The sequence below is a fragment of the Neoarius graeffei genome, chromosome 4 (genome assembly GCF_027579695.1).
Source record: "Neoarius graeffei isolate fNeoGra1 chromosome 4, fNeoGra1.pri, whole genome shotgun sequence".
NCBI classification, from domain to species: domain Eukaryota; kingdom Metazoa; phylum Chordata; class Actinopteri; order Siluriformes; family Ariidae; genus Neoarius; species Neoarius graeffei.
Window position 1 is genome coordinate 21,050,420 of NC_083572.1, and position 23,269 is coordinate 21,073,688.

Below are 23,269 nucleotides of genomic sequence, written 5' to 3' on the forward strand. Positions count from 1 at the left end.
GAGGGCTGGGGGCCATTTTGTCCCAGGAGGTGGAGGGCGAGGAGAGCCCCGTGCTATACATCAGCTGGAAACTCTCGATGCGTGAAATCAGGTACAGCACAATTGAGAAGGAGTGTCTCGCCATCAAGTGGGCAGTCCTTGCCCTCCAATACTACCTGCTGGGGCACCCTTTCACTCTCTGTTTGGACCATGCACCCCTCCAGTGGCTCCACCGCATGAAGGATGCCAATGTGCGGATCACCTGTTGGTTCTCGCCCTCCAGCTATTTAAGTTCGAGGTGATCCACAGGCCGGGGGCGCAGATGGTGGTGGAAGACTTCCTGTCCCATTAAGGGGGGAGTCAGCTTCAGGCCGGACGGCTCCCCAGCCTGAATCGGGCGGTGGGGGTATGTGGCAGTGGGGGCGTGGCCAAGCAGCAGTCTGTGAATGGAGGGTGGGGTTGGGGATGGTAAGTGGCTAAGTCATTCCACCTGCTGTCAATTAATGTGTGTGTGTATGTTTGTTACAGGGATGGAGCATAAAAGGAGAGAGCAGAGAAAGGGAGCTCTCTCCCCAACAACAATGCATGTTTGAGTGAGTGAGTGAGTGAGTGAGTGAGTGAGTGAGTGAAAGAAAGCTGAAAAGCCAAAATAAAAGTGTTTGTGTAAACATCAACTCTCGCCTGCCGTGCTTCTATGCTCCACCCACATCAGGAAGTGCTACAATGAACTTTATTCTTCTTTAACCATTCTTTGGTAGAACGACTTGTGTGCTTAGGGTCGTTGTCTTCCTGCATGACGCACCTTCTCTTGAGATTCAGCTCATGGACAGAATTTGCTGGTATAATTCAGAATTCATTGTTCCATGAATGATGTTAAGCTGTCCTGGCCCAGATGCAGCAAAAAAGCCCAGATGCAGCAAAACAGACCCAAACCATGATACTACGAGCACCATGTTTAACAGATGGGATAAGGTTCTTATGCTGGAATGCAGTGTTTTCCTTTCTCCAAACATAACACTTCTCATTTAAACCAAAAAGTTCTATTTTGGTCTCATCCGTCCACAAAACATTTTTCCAGTAGCCTTCTGGCTTGTCCACATGATCTTTAGCAAACTGCAGATGAGCAGCAATGTTCTTTTTGGAGAGCACTGGCTTTCTCCTTGCAACCCTGCCATGCACACCATTGTTGTTCAGTGTTCTTCTGATGGTAGACTCATGAACATTAACATTAGCCAATGTGAGTGAGGCCTTCAGTTGCTTAGAAGTTACCCTGGGGTCCTTTGTGACCTCGCCAACTATTACATGCCTTCCTCTTGGAGTGATCTTTGTTGGTCGACCATTCCTGGGGAGGGTAACAATAGTCTTGAATTTCCTCCATTTGTACACAATCTGTCTGACTGTTGATTGTTGGAGTCCAAACTCCTTAGAGATGGTTTTGTAACCTTTTCCAGCCTGATGACCATCAACAACACTTTTTCTGAGGTCCTCAGAAATCTCCTTTGTTTGTGCCATGATACACTTCCACAAACATGTGTTGTGAAGATCAGACTTTGATAGATCCCTGTTCTTGAAATAAAATAGGGTGCCCAATCACACCTGATTGTCATCCCATTGATTGAAAACACCTGACTCTAATTTCACCTTCAAATTAACTGCTAATCCTAGAGGTTCACATACTTTTGCCACTCACAGATATGTAATATTCGATCATTTTCCTCAATAAATAAATGACCAAGCATAATATTTTTGTCTCATTTGTTTAACTGGGTTCTCTTTATCTACTTTTAGGACTTGTGAGAAAATCTGATGATGTTTTAGGTCATATTTATGCAGAAATATAGAAAATTCTCAAGGGTTCACAAACTTTCAAGCCCCACTGTAATAAAACAGTTGTTCCATTCAATCTTGTCGTACATGGCCTTGATTTCAATTATCTCATCTCATCTCATTATCTGTAGCCGCTTTATCCTGTTCTATGGGGTCGCAGGCAAGCTGGAGCCTATCCCAGCTGACTACGGGGCAAAAGGCAGGGTACACCCTGGACAAGTCGCCAGGTCATCACAGGGCTGACACATAGACGCAGACAACCATTCACACCTACGGTCAATTTAGAGTCACCAGTTAACCTAACCTGCATGTCTCTGGACTAGAGCCCTGCACTCCTGCGGGAGTCCTGCGGGACTCGCAGGACCCGCTGCAAAGCAGTGCGGCGCGGGACAAATTTTGAAAGCTCATTGCGGGCGCGCGCGGGCGGGAGCGGGAGTGCCCATATGTGGCGCGGGCGGGAGCGGTGATAAGCCGTAGTCCCACTAACTAAAAATGCGTTTGAAATAAAATGTATAAATTATTAATTTATATCTATCATATATAATTTGTGCTGGATATTTTATTTGGCATTAATAAAAACATTTTAAAATGCCTAAATTTGTAGAGAGAATTAGATTGCCAGAGAAATGGCATCTTAAATTCGCCATTGGGCACTCTAATGACTCGCAGTTCACACTCACCTAGCAAGAGAACCATGAGTGAAGTGATTTATTTGTTGCGTTAGTCTACAACTTTAGTCAGAGAGACATGTTACACAGTGACGGTAGGCTTGACTCAATGAGAAATCCTTCCTGTAATATGCAAATTTGGCTGTCCAATCAGAGGCGGCCAAATTTGCATATTACAGGAAGGATTTCTGGGATAGTATTGAGTCAAGCCTACCGTCACTGTGTAACATGTCTCTCTGACTAAAGTTGTAGACTAACTCAAGCAGTATATCAATTCACTTCTCTTACTAGCTCTGCTTTGTAAAAAAAAAAAAAAAGCACCATTGATACAAAGCAAGCCTGTTCACTTTTTTATGCTGATCCGACAATTACAATGGTTTTTCATATGATAAAAATGTGTGATTTGCGATTAAATATTTTAATTGTTCAGCAGCATTAATTATTATTATTAGAGACAGTACATGCTGAGTTCTGAAACAAGGTAAATAATAACAACGTGAGCTGTAGATATTTATGCTGAAATCCACTCAAAGTAGGGGGCGGGGCACCATCACGCTGTGTCAAGACAAGAACTTTCCTGAGAAATAACGCGAATGTCCGCATCATGCGGGATTTGCAGGCGGGAGCGGGACAAAATATGGCAGGCACGGGCGGGAGCGGGACTGAAAATCATAATTTTTTTGTGGGCGCGGGCGGGAGCGGGACTGAAAAATCCGACTCGCGCAGACCTCTACTCTGGACTGTGGGGGAAACCGGAGCACACCCACGTGGACACAGAAAGGCCCTCACCGGCCACGGGGCTCGAACCCGGACCTTCTTGCTGTGAGGCAACAGCACTAACCACTACACCACCGTGCCACCCTGGTTTTAATTATATATATATATATATATATATATACATACACACACAGACAGAGTGTGTGTGAGAGAGAGACAGACTACCTAGATCAGCCACCTAGATCTGTTTTTATTGTATAAATATAGGAATGTTTGTTTTTATTACTTTAAATTAATGTGAATGCATTATTCGTTTCTCCTAAGACAAAAAAGTGTGCTTTTAATTACTGACAGCAGTAGAGGATTGTGGTAATTAAGTAAATATCAGGTGTTAGTCATTAAGAGATGACATAAGTGATGACACAGTGTGTTCGCAGGAAGCAGGCATTTCCATTTCTATTTTTAAAAAAGCCTTAATGGGATATTCATATATGTTTCAATTTCATTCAATCAGTCAGCAATAGTTATTTATTTGTTTCCTCAGATCCTACATGTATGTACTTTCACTTCTTCATCTTTGGTTGCATTCACAATTGTTCTTTATATATAAATCTTTTAATCCATCATTCCATTTTGATTTAAAAACTTCCCTTAGTTAAAAGTCTGTTTCCTTGAATATTGTTAATAGTCCGTGCATTTATCTCGTCTGTTTTTAATATGTTACATATCATACATATCATGTGTGCACATACAGTACCATGACAAATTCTTCATGTCTAACATACCTGGTGAAATAAAGAGATTCTGATTCATTAATCTTCATTCACCGATTAATCTTGGTTCGTGTCACAATGGATTCAGAGTGTATCCTGGAAACGCTGGATGTGAAACAAAATGTGTCCTGGATGGGACGCCAGTCCATCACAGAGCACCATGCACACACTTTCACACACTCATTCACACCTAGGGGCAATTTAGAATCACCAGTCCATCCACGGGGATGTTATCAGGAGCTGGGAAGAAATCAGACAACTTGGAGGAAACCTACAGTGGTGCTTGAAATTTTGTGAACTCTTTAGAATTTTTTATATTTCTGCATAAATATGACCTAAAACATCATCAGATTTTCACACAAGTCCTAAAAGTAGATCAAGAGAACCCAGTTAAACAAATGAGACAAAAAATATTATACTTGGTCATTTATTTATTAAGAAGAAGAACTTTATTCATCACACACTTGTGAAATTCCTCTCTGCATTTAACCCATCTGAAGCAGTGAACACACATATGCACACACACGTGAGCAATAAGCATGCACACACACATACCCAGAGCAGTGGGCAGCCATGCTAACAATGCCTGGGGAGCAGTTGGGACTTAGGTGCCTCGCTCAAGGGCACCTCAGCCGAAGACTGTCCCATATTAACCTAACCGCATGTCTTTGAACTGTGAGGGATCCGGAGCACCCGGAGGAAAAATACGCAGGCATGAGGAGAACATGCAAACTCCACACAGAATGGTCCCCACCGGCCATGAACCCAGAACCTTCTTGCTGTGAGGTGACCGTGCTAACCACTTATACCACCGTGCCACCCATTGGATCGTTTATTGAGGAAAATGGCCCAATATTACAGTGGTGCTTGAAAGTTTGTGAACCCTTTAGAATTTTCTACATTTCTGCATAAATATGGCCTAGAACATCATCAGATTTTCACACAAGTCCTAAAAGGAGATAAAAAGAATCCAGTTAAACAAATGAGACAAAAATATTGTACTTGGTCATTTATTTATTGAAGAAAGTGATCCAATATTACATATCTGTGAGTGGCAAAAGTATGTGAACCTCTAGGATTAGCAGTTAATTTGAAGGTGAAATTAGAGTCAGGTGTTTTTAATCAATGGGATGACAATCAGGTGTGAATGGGCACCCTGTTTTATTTAAAGAACAGGGATCTGTCAAAGTCTGATCTTCACAACACGTTTGTGGAAGTGTATCATGGCACGAACAAAGGAGATTTCTGAGGACCTCAGATAAAGTGCTGTTAATGCTCATCAGGTTGGAAAAGGTTACAAAACCATCTCTAAGGAGTTTGGACTCCACCAATCCACAGTCAGACAGATTGTGCACAAATGGAGGAAGTTCAAGTCCATTGTTACCCTCCCCAGGAGTGGTCAACCAACAAAGATCACTCCAAGAGCAAGGCGTGTAATAGTCGGTGAGGTCACAAAGGACCCCAGGGTAATTTCTAAGCAACTGAAGGTCTCTCTCACATTGGCTAATGTTAAAGTTCATGAGTCCACCATCAGGATAACACTGAACAACAATGGTGTGCATGGCAGGGTTGCAAGGAGAAAGCCATTGCTCTCCAAAAAGAACATTGCTGCTCATCTGCAGTTTGCTAAAGATCATGTGGACAAGCGAGAAGACTACTGGAAAAATGTTTTGTGGACAGATGAGACCAAAATAGAACTTTTTGGTTTAAATGAGAAGCGTTATGTTTGGAGAAAGGAAAACACTGCATTCCAGCATAAGAACCTTATCCCATCTGTGAAACATAGTTTCAAACCTTTTCCATCCTGATGAGTATCAACAATGCTTTTCCTGAGGTCCTCAGAAATCTCCTTTGTTCGTGCCATGATACACTTCCACAAACATGTGTTGTGAAGATCAGACTTAGATAGATCCCTGTTCTTTAAATAAAATAGGGTGCCCAGTCACACCTGATTGTCATCCCATTGATTGAAAACACCTGACTCTAATTTCACCTTCAAATTAACTGCTAATCCTAGAGGTTCACATACTTTTGCCACTCACAGATATGTAATATTGGATCATTTTCCTCAATAAATAAATGACCAAGTATAATATTTTTGTCTCATTTGTTTAACTGGATTCTCTTTATCTACTTTTAGGACTTGTGTGAAAATCTGATGTTTTAGGTTATATTTATGCAGAAATAGAGAAAATTCTAAAGGGTTCACAAACTTTCAAGCACCACTGTACATTCAGATTTGGTCATGCTTTTATTCAGAATATAATCCACACAGGGCAGCACGGTGGTGTAGTGGTTAGCGCTGTCGCCTCACAGCAAGAAGGTCCGGGTTCGAGCCCTGTGGCCGGCGAAGACCTTTCTGTGTGGAGTTTGCATGTTCTCTCCGTGTCCGCGTGGGTTTCCTCCGGGTGCTCCGGTTTCCCCCACAGTCCAAAGACATGCAGGTTAGGTTAACTGGTGACTCTAAATTGACTGTAGGTGTGAATATGAGTGTGAATGGTTGTTTGTGTCTACGGTATGTGTCAGCCCTGTGATGACCTGGCGACTTGTCCAGGGTGTGCCCCGCCTTTCGCCCGTAGTCAGCTGGGATAGGCTCCAGCTTGCCTGCGACCCCGTAGAACAGGATAAAGCGGCTAGAGATAATGAGATGAGATAATCCACACATAATGATATTAAAATAACAGACATGATAATTCACAAAATTCAAATTCATTCTGTTGTAGAACAGCTGAAGTCAAGAATGACGTGGTCACATATGTTCAGAATGTCTCAAAAAGTAATTTATTGCTGGATAATAATAATAATAATAATAATAATAATAATGAATATAGCCCAAATAAAAAATACATTAATATTTACTGAGGAAAATTAAATAATTTTACTCGTGGCTTCAGACTGTGTATCCCAAAAGCTTCTTCACACTAAGAGCATCTTCACTAGGAGAGAGAGTGTTCATTGTGTTGCTTGCTCGGCCATTTAATGATGGTCTTTGTGCTATGATGCTTTTTGGAATTTTGGCACAGTCCAGTCTAGATGTTATGCTTTCCTCTTGATGCAGCAAAGCCACATGGGATTGTGAAGCAGAGCATCTTTGTCTATATCTCAGTGTATCAGTGAATTAGGAGAGAGTGTGTTGAGCCTCATTAAAGCCAGGGCCAGGCTGGCTGCATGGAGCCATGTCTCGTTTTGGAGGGATTAATACTGTGCGACACTGTTCAGCTTCCGCTTGCGCCATTTTAATGAGTTCAGCATGGACCTCACAGCGACTCCTTAATTTCACCTAATTGAGCAGTCGTTAGCAGCCATGCACCCCAGCACAGGGGCATGCATGAGCATGTGTGTCTGTGTGTGTGCATGTGTGTGTCTGCGTGTGTGTTTGACGACTTATCATAGACCATGCGGGGCACTCATGGCATGACAAGATCATTAATTCTGGCTCTTCATGTGGATTATTTCTATGTTTTGCTAATGAGCGCCTGCTAGGAAGGCTAGTAAACAGAGAGGCCTGCACTATAGGATCTGGTCCTTTTGATGTCAAACGTAGATGAAATAGAGATTTTCTGGACCAACGGGGTGCTATGTGGTCCAGGTTCTTTGGATAACATCACACAGCCTTCAATATTGTTCATATTAGCTAGTAGCTGCACCTGCTCTCTCTGCCTGCACATTCAATGTCGATGTTAAAACCTTTCAAACTTAATATTTTCACCAGTGGCTGGCTTTTCATCACTTTTCTAAACTCCAGAAGGAATTCCTCCCACTATTATTTTATTGTCCTTTAAAGATAAACAAACTTGAAATAAAATACTTGCACTGAGGCATCGTGGATTCCATTGTGACCAGAGCTTTTGGAGCCACAGGTTGCGAATTACTATTCAGTCCCACTCAGATAGTTTCAAGTCATATCAACTTACACCAATGCAGAGAGGCTGATCCACACTTGTTTTCTGATGCTACTAAGGCTGAAATTGAACAACCTTCCAGATGCTACTGTAAACGTTGCATCTTCTATCCAGCACTAATCTACCCTATATGGCCAAAAGTATGTGAACAAGCCCATCACACCATCTGAATGTCCATCCACATTATCTGTTATCTTATCCTGTGCAGGGTCACAGGCAAGCTGGAGCCTATCCATGCTGACTATGGGCAAGAGATGGGGTACACCCTGGACAAGTCACCAGGTCATTGTAGGGCTGACACATAGAGACAAACAACCATTCACATTTACACCTACAGTCAATTTAGAGCCACCAATTAGCCTAACCTGCATGTCTTTGGACTGTGGGGGAAACCAGAGCACCTGTAGGAAACCCACACAGACACAGGGAGAACATGCAAACTCCACACAGAAAGACCCCCATCAGCCACGAACCCAGAACCTTCTTGCTGTGAGGCGACAGTGCTAACCATTACACCACTGTGCCGCCCCATCTGAATGTCCAATTCCAAAACCATGTGAATTAATATTGAGTTAACTCACAATCAACATTCCAATTCATCCCAAAGGTGTTCAGTGAGATTGAGGTCAGGGCTCTGAGCAGGACACTGGAGATCTTTCACACCAAACTCATCCAACCATGTCTTTATGGAGCCTTGCTTTGTACACAGGCACACAGTTATGCTGGAAAAGGAAAGGGTCTTCTTGAAACTGTTGCCAGAAAGTTGGAAGCATACAATTATCTAAAATGTCTTTGTATACTGTGGCACTAACTTCTGTGGTTAGACTGTTTAACAACTCTCTGCGGTAGTCATGGTGATGATGATGCTGTGGGGGGGGTTGGGTGGTAGGGGTGAGGGGGTTTGTGATGAGGGTGATGAAGATGATGATGATCTTGTGCTGCTAGGATTTTTTATCCCCTCTTGTGCTGCTATATGACTGCACTGTCTGTGTATTTTTAACTTTTTATTTATTTATTTATTTATTTATTTAGTCGATTAGTAACAACACTTTTACTTTTATAACATCCCCCCCTTTTGTATCTATCTTGTATATATCCTTTAGTTTTAACTTTGGTCCTGTGTTTGTACGTATGTTGTCTATCCTTGGATACATGTTGATTGTGTGATGTATTGCTGCGACACATGAATTTCCCCATTGTGGGATAATAAAGGGCATACTTACTTACTTACTTACTTACTTACTTAGCCATTTAGTGGAACTAATGCACCCAAATTCCGAAAAAAAAAAGCCCCAGACCATTATCCTTCCTCCACTGAAATTTACTATTGGTGCTGTGATTTCCAATAGGTAAGGTTCTCCTGGCATTTGTGAAACTCTGATTTGTCCATCAGACTGCCAGAAAGTGAAGCATGATTCATCACTCCAGAGATCACTACTCCAGAGTCCAGTGACGGTGTGCCTTACACCACTCCAGCCAAGGCTTGGCATTGTGCATTGTAATCATAGGCTTGTGTGCTGCTCTGCAGCCATGGAAACCCATTTCAGAAACCTCCTGATGCACAGTTCTTATGCTTTCAGAGTCAGTTTGAAACTTTGTAGTGACTGATGTAACATTGGATAGGTGATTTTTCCATGCTACACACTCTAGCACTCGATGACCTTGCTCTGACACTTCTAAGACACTTCCATTTCACAATGCTAGGACTTACAGTTGACCAGGGAAGATCTCGCAGAAACTGATTTGTAGCAAAGGTTGCATCCTGTGACAGTGTCTATGGAGACTGTACAGCTATGTACTTGATTTTATGCACTTGTTACCAATGGTTGTGGCTGAAACACACCTCAACTCAATAATTCAGAGTTTGTCCATAAATATTTAGCCATAAAATGTATAAGGAGGTTCCAAGAGGTTAGAAGATAACTTTATTTCCACTACAAGTTCAATGAGATGTCATTACACTCCATACCATACTATGTGGCCTCAGTTACAGAATCAACTACTTCAGCTGAGCCTCTAGTTTGTCCACAATGAGTGTTTTTTTTTTAGAATTGGTACAAATTGGTATACTACTTAAATAGTGTAATAATTTGTTCACTTTAATTGTTAACAGTGGCCTTAAAAAATGCATTGCCTGTTGTCATCTGTGTTTGGGTGTTTGAGAACAGTGCGATGCATTCTTTGCTGCACTAATAAACCAGATAGCAATGTCCTGAAACAGCTTTAGCTTTAACTCTGGAAAGCTAAAATGTTGGCTACTTTTTTAATTGTTGGTCAACTAGGAAAACTGAGTAACTGTGCAATCCCTGCTTTCATCCATCCTTTTTTTTGGGCAGAAGCAATGATTGTACAACGTATTTACAGATGGAGATTACTATGTTCTTTGTTTGTGATTACTTGTAGTCAGCTGGTCTTTCATTCAGTTCGCATCTTAATCGTCTCTCATGCTGAGTTCTTGTGTGGCTGTGTGGAGAAGTCTCTTGACTGCGCAATGACAGAAAATTGAAGATTTGAGGTTTTTTCGACTGAGTAAAACTTGGCTTTAAAGAAGGCAAAGAAGGACTGGTGACTTTCCTGTTACAGCACAAACAGAAGGTTCGTGGTGATGAGGCGCTATTATGCAAATGGAAGTGGCGAGCACAGGCTGTCTGGAAGCGTCCATGCCTGCATGATAACAATCATTCCCCTGATTGCAGGGACAGAGTGGCTGTTGGACTCACATTAACTAGTGGAGAGATGGGGAAACACATCATAACCTCAGCAGGTATCTGATCATGTTATGTAAGAAAGGACACACCAAAGTTTCCGTCTCAAGGTCAGAATGTGTCCATGACACAGTCTATGAAACAAATTGGGGGGGTCCTGGTACTGCCCACACATTCATACATGCTCACACTTTGCAGTCCGTTCAGCTCTTCTTTCATATTTCCATTTGAGTATTTGTTTTGGCAAGACATAATCCACTTTTGCTCTACTAGGTAGTCACTTAATTGTCTCCAGTTGGACAGCAGCCACCCATTAAGAATCCATTAGAGTAATTTCAACCTAGCTGGTACTTAAATTCAGTAATTTGGTTCCTTATTAACTTACAAAGAGGTCACAATGTACATTTCTCTCTCTTCTCTTGCTCTCTTTCTAACTTGCACCTCTTGTTGGTGGTGGATGCTGTGGTCCATCAGTCTCATCTGTCCAGTTTGAAGGTAAATGATCACCTTGGTGAGTGCTGTAACTACCATGTCAAATCTCTTTGTCGTTACAGAGATTGCCTGTACCTCCCATTGATAATTTCATCACCCCTACCCAATTTTCACATTTCATATATGCCTCTCTCTTTTTCTTTCCATAATGGCCTGATCCCATGTAATACATTTTTTTATGCTGGAATGAATTTATAAGATGTCTTTTGTTAAAGAATTCCCATCTTTCCTCACTTGCTATATAATGTGCCATTATTTTTCCCCCACTGTCAGCTATGCACAATTACATCTGGATTAGATACAATTTACATCATTTGACAGCCAATAAAAGGGATGAGTTAAAAGAGAGGATTTGGATAAAATCATTTGGGCTCAGCTTTGTTTATTAAAAACAGTCTATGATTACAATATGCCCTTTTTGGGCTTTTTTGTATTTATCCATTCACAACAGTGTAAGTGCCTTGCAGGAAAGGAAGCCTCACTATTTATACTTTAATATTGCTAGCAGAGCTATTGATTGAATTTCAAAAGGATGCACTTTCATGTCTATCCAGTCTCACAGAGTTCCATCACTTGGGTTTAACAGTATGTGATTTATTAGTGAAGTGACAGTATCTGTTTGGATGATTTTGCTGACCATGCCTTTGCGAGATGGCACTTCCTCCAGAGACCCCTGCTAATGAGGAAGCCAGTGATCAGAGAGAGAGAGAGAGAGAGAGAGAGAGAGAGAGAGAGAAAACCATCAGAAAAGATCTGTGGGGAAAGTTGATGACATCAACATATGGCTTGAACATGAATTAGCTGAAGCCATAAACGGCTTGGGGTGCTTTCAGCGATGACACTCAAGCTCCCTGTGGGGGAATGAGGATGAGATTGGCAACAGTCGTCTCCTTTCTTACACCCCTCCTCCTTCATCCCCTCCTGCTCAACCCCCTATCGTCCCAATCAGACCCTCTCTTGCAGAGATGAGGGCTATAAATAGCTGCTCCCACAGCTCCAAGGACATGCAGATTTGCCAAGAATCACATGACCCTGGTGAGGAGAGTAAAGGAGAGGCAGATGAAGGAAGGGCTCAGTAGCTTCCCTCCTCTCAGGTGGGGTGTAATTGGCTTTTTTGCATAGGTTGCCATGCTCAAGGACTAATCTGGGCCAGGGCAGAGGGTTTCCACATCTCTCTTTCCTACCCTTTGCTAGACTTGGTTTTGTCTCTTGATTTTACCAATCTGCTGCCCCTCTTCCTTAAAATGCCATTGTTCTTTCAAGTTTTTCCTTTAACATGACAAAATGATCCTGTGGGACATGACAAAGAGGACATCCAGCCTCTAACATTGGCAATAGAGCTGCAATACCTTTTCCTAATTTGTGGTGGAAGACAGAACTGCTCAGGAAAAAGGAGAGAGAGAGAGAGAGAGAGAGAGAGAATACACTACCACCATACCTACCCCCATCTAACATAAACTCATCCCCACATACAAAACAGCCCCATGTTTTCAGTTGCAGAAGCAGTGAGGAGATACAAAATTGCTGTAACTGCAATGTGTTTGACAATCAGAGGTTTTATGTGGTGCCATCCACATACAAGGCAACAGGGTAATGACTCGTTTTATGGTTGTGGCAAACTCACATATGCATGAATATGCGCCGAATAACTCACACACGTAAACAGCGGCCGCATCACAATTGTACGTTTGCTTTGCCGTATGTTATTTGTTTCATACTGGTTCTTACTGGTTCTTCTAAGAGCCTCTGCTAAAAGCAACCTAACTGCAACCAATTGTTTAAATGTTTTTAAGATATTGCACAATATTATTGTGCATTAGTTGATAGAAATAATAATTTCTTGGTTGCAGATGTCTATAAAAATAATTTTGTCTTTTTCAGTGAGGCTGAGGAAAGTCTGAATTATAACATTCGGACAATACGGGCACACTTCCTCTGTAGCTTTCTTTCTCTTTCATCATCCTTTCTGCTTCTTTCTCCCTCTGACAGGCAACACACACTGTAGCATGTACACACAAAACTGGAATAATTTCATCCTTTTGTTCTTGAACAGACAGCGATAAAACCCTCTTATTCCTCCAAAGCCGGTCAGTATCACGCAAGCACACAAAAGTTGTATTTTGTGTGTGTGTGTGTGTGTGATGATCTCCCTTTCCAGCAAGGGATGGGTTGAGAGCAAGCCAGACACAAAGCCCCAGCGTGAATGAGGGGTCATCCTCAGCACAGCCTCCTCCTGATCCACAGCCCTGCTTTTAATGAATGTCATTTTCTTGCATTAGCCAGCCCGATTGTTGGATAATGGTCTCCACAACAATAACATTTAACCAATTCCCCTCGTCTTTTTGGTCATGGACATTCGACGTGCTTTGATGGCTAGTGCTAGTGGTAATTTATTGCATGTTGTTAGTTGGTGGCATAAACAGTGTCATGTTCTTTATCTCATCAGATTAGATAACATCAAACAAGCTGATCGTTTTGAAAGAGGACTGATAATAAGTGTTTAAATTTAAATGTTATAGCTCTAAATTTGACAACTAACTGCTGATCTTATGCGATAGAAATTAATCGACACCTTTTGGCCAATCATATTTGAGAATGAATCTCATATCACAATAAACCACAACTGAAAACTGATGATTTGACTCAGTTTGCTTTCAAGCTGCAAAACACAGAAAACACATTGTATAAGTGCAATAACCATGAGAAAAACAGTTCTGTTATTTCTGCTAATAACTGATTTGCTGATCAATCTGAAAGTGCTAATAAACTACAACTCTCTACAACAAAACCCTGTCAGTCACGCTCTTCACCTCACTTCTCTGAAATAAGACATCAGGGATGTGTACAGTAAAAAAAAAAAAATGGAGCATCAAAGGAAACATTAGACAAGAGGCGTCGGATTAATTAGAGGAACCTCATACAGTATTCATATGTCATGAGGGAATCTTTTGCATAGCACACTGACCTTTTGCTCAATCTATGCCACTCATAACTCAGTTCTGTTTGAAAAACTCTACCACTTTACCGGTCTACTAAATTCACAGGCAACAAATTACATTTCCAGCTTCAATACCATACTGTTAACAATGAAAATAAATAAATCAGCGCAATATATGTGCAAAATAATAAATCTGCATATCATATTCCATTATCTAGTTGTAATTATGCACCAATTATTATATCTCAGTGACTCATCTTCCTTAGATGGAAGATGTTCTGTCTACAGCAGGGTTTAGGATGTTTTTTTTCCAGGTTGATAAGGACCCAAGAGCTAGACTGAAATGTTCACCCCTGGCGTCAGTAGCGTCCAAAAATGAGTTTGAATCAGCCTTTGCCAGCTGTGCTAAACTGTCTGAGTGGGATTAGGTAATAATGCGCAACCAATGGCATTGAATGAACTGCTGCACAGCATTGGTCATGACTAAATTCTCTATGCCACACTGTAAGGATTTTATTTTAAATAACTGCAGGAGGAATTCCTGTAAGAGTGGGCAGATGTGTCCAGTACAACTCAAGACTTGTGAAAAATAAACACCAAGCTCATGGTGACCCAACACATTATAAATACCTTAAGACACAAGATCTTGGTTTTTTGATGAAATTGTCACCTCCTTGTATGTTGCAGTTTTCTCATTTGGATGCAGACCTGAAGTAATACATCATGTAAATAATAGCTTATGCTAAAATCCCAGAGTCATATGCAATTATTTCACATTTATTGGCAATAACATCATCAGGCTATTTTAAACTGAGGCTAAATTGAAATGTATCACAGAGAAAAATATGGGCATTTTCTGAAAAGACAAAGTAAACATGAAGCAAATATTTTGAAAGGAATCACAGTATCAGTATCTGTTGTTTAACACTTTAACAATTCTGTTTCTACAGAGTTTTGCCTTTGTTCAGGAAATATTTCAAATACTATAAATGCATTATAGACGAAGGAACATGAAACATGGTGAAAATACCTGGTCAAAAAGGGGGCAATGTAACCATTTATTCTGCTATCGGTTTGTAAAGCATTGTTCGTTGCCATGTCATCACTGGCCCATACAACACAGCACTCTCTTCTAAAATTCCTAAATGCAATGTATGACATTTTCTTCCTACTCCCACAGAGACAACATAGGGGCCCAGACAACACTGCCAGTATTGTTAAATGGGATAATATCAGCTTGCACTGCACAGATGACATCCAAGAAGGGTTCACCACACTTCCATATGAAACTCTACATGCCCCATTGTAGTATTACCAACATCTAAACATCTGATGTAAACCTTAATATTAGTGTATATCACTAATCATTATAAATCATCACCAAAATAATCATATTATTCATGTGGACAGACAGAACTAATGCACCTATAGTAAACCCAAGCATCGACTTAAACTCCTAAAACAAACACTCAAACTGAGAAAACTCAATCTGTGAATGATGTATAACGCCCCCTTTTTTCAATATCTTGAGGCACAAATTGATGCATATTTCCTTTCAATTTTGAAACTGTTTTTTTGTCACTGTACATCTTTCTATTTTGGTTGTACATTGCTACCTGTATCAGGTGCTTTTCTTTTTTGTATTGCATTAAAAATGATTGTGATGGAAGGCACATGTTTGGAATCCACATGAACAACTTACTTTTCTTGAGGCAATTCATTGATCTTGTGGTGATATCAGTCAAGAGTCATGTCAAAGATGGATAAATGATTCTAAGCCCTATACAATTGTCTGTATTAAAAAAAATGTGTGTACATTATTCTGACAAATGTATGTAAAACTCACAGATAGATAGATAGATAGATAGATAGATAGATAGATAGATAGATAGATAGATAGATAGATAGATAGATGTCCAGAGTTTAGTGGTTTTAAGGAGCTTTTTTCAGGAGGGTTCTTCTTCTTCTTCTTCTTCCACTCTCTGCTGAGGAGCAGTATTAAATGAAATACTATATCAATACAATATCATGATATACAGTCCCCTTCAAAAAACATTGGAATGGCAAAGCCACAGACAGATCTTTCTTGTTACTCAGGTGAACCCTGTAAGATTGACTGCTTAAAAATTAATATACTTAATTAATTAATTAATTATATTATACATTAATTCATCTCATCTCATCTCATTATCTATAGCCGCTTTATCCTTCTACAGGGTCGCAGGCAAGCTGGAGCCTATCCCAGCTGACTACGGGCGAAAGGCGGGGTACACCCTGGACAAGTCGCCAGGTCATCACAGGGCTGACATATAAACACAGACAACCATTCACACTCACATTCACACCTACGGTCAATTTAGAGTCACCAGTTAACCTAACCTGCATGTCTTTGGACTGTGGGGGAAACCGGAGCACCCGGAGGAAACCCACGCGGACACGGGGAGAACATGCAAACTCCACACAGAAACGCCCTCGCCGGCCCCGGGGCTCGAACCCGGACCTTCTTGCTGTGAGGCGACAGCGCTAACCACTACACCACCGTGCCGCCATTATACATTAATTAATAATAATTATTATTTTATTATTGTATTAATAATATTAATACAATAATAAAATTAATGTATCTAAATGTCCACTCTTGGTGTAAGCCTTAGGTTTTGCCTTTGAAGACCGTCAGCCCTGTGATGACCTAGCGACTTGTCCAGGGTGTACCCCGCCTTTCGCCCATAGTCAGCTGGGATAGGCTCCAGCTTGCCTGCGACCCTGTAGAACAGGATAAAGCGGCTAGAGACAATGAGAATGAGATGAGACTGCATTTGTTGTTAAAAAGGATAAATCAACATAAAGACCAGAGAGCTGTCTATGGGACATCAAGCCATTTTGAAGCTGTGAAAAGAGGGAAAAGCAATCAAAGCCATTGAACATGCATTGGACATTGCCAGTACAACAATTTGGAATGTCCTCATGAAGAAAGATACCACTGTTATACTAATAATAATAATAATAAAATATAAAAAAACAGACATTGAACAGGTTGGCCAAGGAAAACAACAGCAGTTGATGCCAGAAATATTAAGAGAACTATGAAGAAAAACCCAAAAATGTCAGTCAGTGATTGAATGTCAGTCAGTGCTTCCTGAAGTATGACAATCCACTGTTTGAAGACAACTTTGAGAGCAGAAATATAGAGGTCATACCACAAGATGAAAACCACTCATCAGTAGTAAGAATTGTAAGGCCAAATTGAAATTTGCAAAGAAATATAATGAGCAAAATAAGTTCTGGAACCAAGAGTAACCTCTACCAAAGTGATGGAAAGGCCAAATTCAAGAAAAAAAAAGGTCATGGCTGTTTCTGGAATGGGCTCACTAAACTTTATGGATGAAGTCATAAAGGTAACAGAAAAATGAATTCTGAAACATTGGCTACCAATTTATAGAGAAATGCATCCAATCTAACTGGGAGGAGCTTCATTGTGCAGCAAGACAATGAGCCAAAACACACTTCCAACACAACAAAGGACTTCATCACGGGGAAAAAAGTGGAAGGTGTTAGACTGACCAAGTCAATCACCAGACCTTAACCCAATTGAGAATGCATTTCACATCCTGAAAAGGAGACTGAAGGGACTCCCCCAAAACAAACAACTGAAAAAAGCTGTGGTACAACCCTGGAAAAGCATCACAAAAGAAGAATGCAACAGTTTGTTGATATTAGTAGGTTGCCTGCTCGATGCAGTTATTACAAGCAAGGTATATACAACCAAATATTAGACATTATTCTGATCTATCATCTCATATTCATGTTTTGATCTCAAACCCAAAGTATCTAAGAAAAACAAAAAAAGCAAAATAATTGTCCTTGCAATTCCAATACTTTTGAAGGGGTGTTTCACTCTCATCCATAGATGGGCAAAGACAGCAAAAATGTATCTTGCAGACATGGGAAAATTTGACAAAAACATTCTAATTCATGAACGAATTAATTCATCTTCAGTAACAGCTTTATCCTAATCATGGTCATGGTGGATTCAGAGACTAACAGTAGGGGTGAGGTGGGATTACACTTGGGATTAGACCTCAGTCTATCACAGGACACTACACACACACACAAAATTAAGGTAAACTGGGAAGCTTTTCCCCATTTTTTTTAAGTGTGTGGTACAACTCAAAAGAGTGAGAAAAAATAGAAAAAAACGATGCATTGTAAAACTGAAAAGAAACATGTTTGAGTCTGGCCATGGCACTTTATCCACATCACAAACCCTGTGCTCCTTGCCTGAACAGAGGAGTAAAATATTGCTTGGATTAATTTATCCAACCCTTAACAGACCCTATATCTATATAGCTCATGTCCCATCCATTTGCTTCTTCTTAGTTGTGACATGTCTACTTATGTTGGACTGCCATATATGGTATATACAGTAGCATAGTGTATTGAGAATGTTCTCATTCCTAAATGTCCAGAAGAATGATGCGATAGTGTTGAGGTTCAGAATGGGCTGCAGTCACATTTTCCCTCATGTGCTGACATGAGCTGACACATGGCTGACTAAAGTGACCCAAATCTCATCCAACACTGCTCTCATTGGTCTTCTTAAAAGTCTAGACACAACACTGGCTTCTGGTGAGGAAAACTCACCTGTGGCTTGTTTTACAGCAGTCAGATTAGGTTTTGAAGTGGAAAATTTATCTGTTTAGTGTTTGAGGACAGAATGTGGGCAATTTGTAAATGAGTGTCATCTTCAGTTGCTGTGCCTTTCAAATGAGCACGAGACCTTGCTTTATGAATGCTGTGCTAATGTGTGTAGTGTTTTGCACAAAGTGTGACTTCACCTTGCAAGCTAGGTTAGAAAACAAAACAAAAATGCTTGCATTATTCCAAACGTTTATAGATTTGGCACATGACTTTAGCAGTGGTGTCTAGTTCTTGTTATTGGAGACAAATTTGACAATTTGAAGAGTTTTTTTTTTTTGACAGGCACTATTTTATTCATGATTTGTTACCGTTGATGACATATAATGAAAATGATTGCAACCTAGACGAGAAGTTGAATTTTGAGGACTGGTGTCTATAGGTTTAAATTTTGTAGTGACTGCTTCATTTTTGCTCTGTGTGTTTTAGATCTGTTGAATTCACAAATCTGATTGGACAGAAAATATATTCATTTTCTATAACACCATGGCTCTGACAGTATTGTAAATCAGTGTTTGCATTGGCATGCTGCAAATTGTTGTGGTATAAGAGGAATAAAACTTATTAATATGCACTGTTATTGGAAAATGAATCAACTTTCATATTGTAACACATCACAATACCCCAGTCCTGATTATTTTCCGATAACAACACACACCACTGTGTTTTATGCCTTATGTACAGTGTCTTGCAAAAGTATTCATCCCCCTTGGTGTTTGTCCTGTTGTGTTGCATTATAAGCTGGAATTAAAATGGATTTTTGGGCGGTTAGCACCATTTGATTTACACAACATTCCTAACACTTTGAAGGTGTAAATCATTGTTTTATTGTGACACAAACAAAAATTAAGATGAAAAACCAGAAATCTGGAGTGTGCATAGGTATTCACCCCCTCAAAGTCAATACTTTGTAGAGCCACCTTTTGCTGCAATTACAGCTGCAAGTCTCTTGGGGTATGTCTCTATTAGTTTAGCACATCTAGCCACTGGAATTTTTGCCCATTCCTTCAAGTTAGATGGGTTGCATTGTTGTACAGCAATCTTCAAATTATGCCACAGATTCTCAATTGGATTGAGGTCTGGGCTTTGACTAGGCCATTCCAAGACATTTAAATGTTTCCCTTTAAACCACTCCAGTGTAACATTAGCAGTCTGTTTAGGGTCATTGTTCTGCTGCAACATGAACCTTCATCCCAGTCTCAAACCTCTGGCTGACTCAAACAGATTTTTCTCCAGAATTGCCTTGTATTTCGTGCCATCCATCTTTCCTTAAATCCTGACCAGCTTTCCTGTCCCTGTAGATGAAAAATATCCTCACAGCATGATGCTGCCACCACCATACTTCATGGTAGGAATGGTGGTCTCAGGGTGATGATGGCCAATGGCCAAAAAGATCAATTTCAGTCTCATTTGACCAGAGATTCTTCTTCCATGTGTTTGGGGAGTCTGCCATATGCTGTTGGGCAAACTCTAAATATGTTTTTCTTATTTTCTTGTTTTCTGGCCACTCTTTCATAAAGCCCTGCTCTATGAAGTGTATGGCTTAAAGTTGTTCTATGCACAGATACTCCTATCCCTGCTGTGGATCTTTGCAGCTCCTTCAGTGTTATCTATGGTGTTTTTTGTTGCATCTCTGATTAATGCCCTCCTTGCCTGATCTGTGAGTTTTGGTAGGCAGCCTTCTCTTGTCAGGTTTCTAGTGGTGCCATGTTGTTTCCATTTTGCTATAATGGATTTAATGGTGCTCCCTGTGATATTCAAAGTTTGGGATATTTTTATAACCGCAACCCTGATCTATACTTCTTCACAACTTTGTCTCTGACCTGTTTGGTTTGCTCCTTGGTTTTCATGTTGCTTGCTTAGTAGTGTTGCAGAGTCAAGGTCCTTCCAGAACAAGTTGATTTATACAGACATCATGTGACAGATCATGTGACTCTTTGATTGCACACAGGTGGATCTTAATCAACTAATTATGTGACTTATGTAGTGAATTCTTTTGACCAGCTCTTATTTCAGGATTTCATACAAAAGGGGGTGAATACCTATGCACACTCCAGATTTCTGTTTTTTTTCATCTTCATTATTGTTTGTATCACAATAAAACAGCAATTTTCATCTTTAAAGTGGTAGGTATGTTGTGTAAATCAAATGGTGCCAACCCTCCAAAAATCCATTTAAAATCCATCTTGTGACAAAACAGGACAAACACCAAGGGGGATGAATACTTTTGCAAGACACTGTATTTGGCAAAGATGATTAAGGAAACAACACCAGTTCAACTGGTCATTAATTTATTTCTGGAATATCTCAAATGACATTTTGTGTGAATTTAAATTGCCTTTATATCTGTCGATGTCACTATAATAACCCTTTTAGTTAGTTTCTAATTAAGTGTTTAATGTGGTCAAAGTTTCCCAAAAGCATCGCAGCACAAAGAGCATTGTTAAATCATAGCACAAGCAACACAATGAACACTCTCTCTCCTAGTTACGGCACTCTTAGCCTTAAGCGGATTTTGGAAAACCCATCAGAGATTTGTTCAAAAACCAGTCGGTAAATTTGTCTCAGGGAGAAAAACACTGACATGGCTGCTTCAGATGGAAATAAAATTGCCAAGTAGCACCTGCAAATAATGTAAGTATTCCAGGTTCCCATGTAGATTTTATTCTGTCTGAATAAGACTTATGTTGGCTTTTCTCCCTTCAGCCGTGATGATAATTCCATCTCTAAACTCCTCCTGCTTTTTTTTTAAACTCCAGAGATGTCTGATGTTATTACTCTCATCCAGACACTGTATCTGTGTGGTTTTAAAGGGCAAATGAAGACCAGGGAACTAATGTTGTTTCAGTCTCCTGTATGAAGGTCTGTGCCAACCAGTGGGCCCTTGGCAGTGAAGATGTACGTGATTCCCACATGCTTCAAACTCTCCAGAAATAATCCATCCACAAGTCAAGTCAAGTCAAGTCAAATTTATTTGTATAGCACTTTTAACAATAAACATTGTCACAAAGCAGTTTTACAGAATTTGAACGACTTAAAACATGAGCTAATTTTATCCCTAATCTATCCCCAATGAGCAAGCCTGTGGCGACGGTGGCAAGGAAAAACTCCCTCAGATGACATTAGGAAGAAACCTCGAGAGGACCCAGACTCAAAAGGGAACCCATCCTCATTTGGGCAACAACAGACAACATGACTATAACATTAACGATTTTAACATGAAGTCAGTTTCGTTGATGTTATAACTCTTCATTGATGGAAACTTGAGTGCAAAACTGTTCATGACAACTGCAGTCCTAAAGTTAGCAAGTCAACTGTAGTCCTCAGCCATAAAAGCATTACTGTAAGTGTCCAGAGCATCCTCCATGTGTGACTTTCAATTGCCCACATGGGGCTGGCCTCCACAGGAGCGATGTGATGAGACTCCAACCAGACACAACACATGGACCATTTACCCAACCCATGACAGACACTTGAGAGACTGGTGAAAGCTAACACCATGATGAAGGATGAAAGTCTGAAGGATGTGACAGACACCTGGTTGTACCCCCTGCAATTTGAATTTTGGTCAGCTAGGTCAGCTGATGACACCATCTTTATGGGTTGCATTATGTCCTCCAGCACCATAATTGTCTTGGGGCCAATGTCATGGTTCATCCATCCATCCATCCATTATCTGTAGCTGCTTATCCTGTGCAGGGTCCCAGGCAAGCTGGAGCCTATCCCAGCTGATTATGGGCAAGAGGCGGGGTACACCCTGGACAAGTCGCCAAGTCTTCGCAGGGCTGACACGTAGACACAAACAACCATTCACACTCACACCTACAGTATGGTCAATTTAGAGGCACCAATTAGCCTAACTTGCATGTCTTTGGACTGTGGGGAAAACCGGAGCACCCAGAGGAAACCCATGCAGACACAAGGAGAACATGCAAACTCCACACATAAAGACCCTCGTCAGCCGCTGTGTTCAAACCCAGGACCTTCTTGCTGTGAGGCAACAGTGCTAACCACTACACCACCGCCATGGTTCCATTTAATACAATTCTTCCAGATCTGCTGCATGCCAAATTCTCCCAACTGACCTGCCTCCACCTGTCACTGGATCACCAGCATTCTGACTGGTAGGTGGCAGTAGATAAGACTGGGGAACCTCACTTTAAGGAGCCTGTTTCCAGGGCATGAGTGCTTTCCCCACTGCTTTTCAGCATTGTGGGTGGCACGGTGGTGTGAGTGGTTAGCACAGTCGCCTTACAGCAAGAAGGTTCTGGGTTCAAGCCCACCAGCCAGCGGGGACCTTTCTGTGTGAAGTTTGCATGTTCTCCCCGTGTCTGCATGGGTTTCCTCTGGGTGCTCTGGTTTCCCCCACAGTTCAAAGACATGCAGTTAGGTTAATATGGGATGGCTGTGGGCTGAGGTGCCCTTGAGTGAGGGCTAACTCCCAACTGCTCTCCGGGCACTGTTAGCATGGCTGCCCACTGCTCTGGGTATGTGTGTGTGCTCATTGCTCATGTGTGTGTTCACTGCTTCAGATGGGTTAAATGCAGAGAGGAATTTCACAAGTGTGTGATGA